This window comes from Mandrillus leucophaeus, unplaced genomic scaffold (assembly GCF_000951045.1).
Source record: "Mandrillus leucophaeus isolate KB7577 unplaced genomic scaffold, Mleu.le_1.0 Scaffold246, whole genome shotgun sequence".
Classification (NCBI taxonomy): domain Eukaryota; kingdom Metazoa; phylum Chordata; class Mammalia; order Primates; family Cercopithecidae; genus Mandrillus; species Mandrillus leucophaeus.
In genome coordinates, this window is record NW_012102543.1 from 213,144 (window position 1) to 215,114 (window position 1,971).

General features: G+C 49.9%; 1 protein-coding gene across 1 annotated transcript in view; it reads left to right on the top strand.

The window, feature by feature from the left end:
- HEATR4 (HEAT repeat containing 4) overlaps positions 1 to 1,971 on the top strand; it is a 55,675-nt gene that overhangs the window by 1,679 nt on the left and 52,025 nt on the right. The gene's annotated exons all lie outside the window — the stretch shown is intronic.

Below are 1,971 nucleotides of genomic sequence, written 5' to 3' on the forward strand. Positions count from 1 at the left end.
CTACTGAGGACGCTGAGGCAGGAGGATTGCTTGACACTGGGAGGCAAGGCTACAGTGAACCATGATTGTGCCACCGCACTCCAGCTTGGGTGACAGAGTGAGGCCCTGTCTCAAAAATAAATAAATAAACAAAAAACTATATCTAACAAACACCACCCCAGAAGCTGACTGCACACTCTTGGACTCCACCTCAGAACTTTAGAATCAAATCTGTTGGTAAAGATGAGAGTATTATTATTTATTTATTTATTTATTTTTTTTTTTTTTTTGAGCTGGAGTCTTGCTCTGTCACCCAGGCTGGAGTGCAGTGGCCGGATCTTAGCTCACTGCAATCTCCGCCTCCCGGGTTTATGCCATTCTCCTGGCTCAGCCTCCTGAGTAGCTGGGACTACAGGCGCCCGCCACCACGCCTGGCTAGTTTTTTGTATTTTTTAGTAGAGACGGGGTTTCACCGAGTTAGTCAGGATGGTCTCGATCTCCTGACCTTGTGATCTGCCCGTCTCGGCCTCCCAAAGTGCTGGGATTACAGGCTACTCCATAGGCAGAGCAGCCTTTCTACTTGATTTTTATGATTTCAATCTCTTTTTGAAGTTGACAGAATTCTGAATTCCTTCTCTGTGTTATCTCAAAGTTTGAGCTTCTTCAAGACCACAATTTTGAATTCCCTGTCTGGAAAGCTCACATATCTCTGTCACTCCTGGATTATTTAGTCCATTGATGCTGTGGATGGTCATCAATGTCTGGACATTGAAGAGTTAGGTATTTATTCCAGTCTTTACAGTCTGGACTTATTTGTACCCATCCTCCTTGAGAAGGCTTTCTATATATTCAAAGGGGATTAAGTGTTGTGACTTAAGCCTATGGTCTCCGTAGCTGATGTGTACCAGGGGGTGCCCTCAGCCTATGACCCCTGCAACTGTTGCCAACTCCTAGATACTCCTGGATCCTTGGTGGCCTTGGGTAAGATAAGGGAGAATTCCCTGGTTACCTAGGCAACATCTCTCTCTTTCTTGTCTTTCCCCCAATCAGGAATCTCTCCCCCCACTGGGCTGCCTGGAGTTGGGGCAGGGGTGACATGAGCACTCCCGTGGCCACCACAGATGGTAGTGCACTGAGTCACACCTGAAGCTTTGCAGACCAGTACAGTATTGGATCCTGCCCAAGACCTGTGGCCAGAACTGCTTAGTTACCACTGATATTTACTCAAAGTCCAAGGGCACTTTAGTCAGCAGGTGGTGAATCCTGCCAGGATAAATCTGACCCATCAGAGCAGTGGATTCACTTCTGGCGCAGGGTAGGTCTGGAAACGTAGTGTAGGAGCAAAGGCCTGGAATCAGGAGCCTCAGGATTCTGCCTGGTGCTTTATTTTCCTGTGGTTGAGTTGCTACTCAGGCTGCAAGACACAGTCTCCTGAGTTTGTACTCCTTGAGTACTCTTCCCTCTCCTTTCCCCAAGCGGAAGGACTCTCTCCCTGAGCTGCCCTGCCTGGAGCTGGGGGAGGAATGATGCAGGCACTCCCTTGGCCACCACAGCTGGTGTCACTTGGGGTCATACACACCCAAAGTCCCCTGCCTCCATGACCAGTGCAGCTCCAGGGTTTGCCTAAGGAATATAGTCTTGTGACCTGACTGTCACTCGTGTATTCAGGGCCCCAGGCCACTTTGGTCAGCTGGTGGCAGAACCAGCTGAGGACTCAGGTCTGTCCCACTCTGGCTGAGGATTCTCCTCTGGCCCAGAGCTGATCTAAATGCGTCCTCTGTGGGAGCCAGCAGAATTCTATTCAGTGTAGTGCTGTGCTGTGACAGGGCAGCAGTGAGTTCCAATGCAAAATCCCACACTCCTCTCCCTCCCCCACATGCACAGATTCTCTCTCCAAGCTGTTGTGCCAGGGGTGAGGGAGGGGGGCATAGGCGATGCAGGACTGTCTTTCCCACCCTCTTCGGTGCCTGTTTTCTTGATACGATGTGAAAA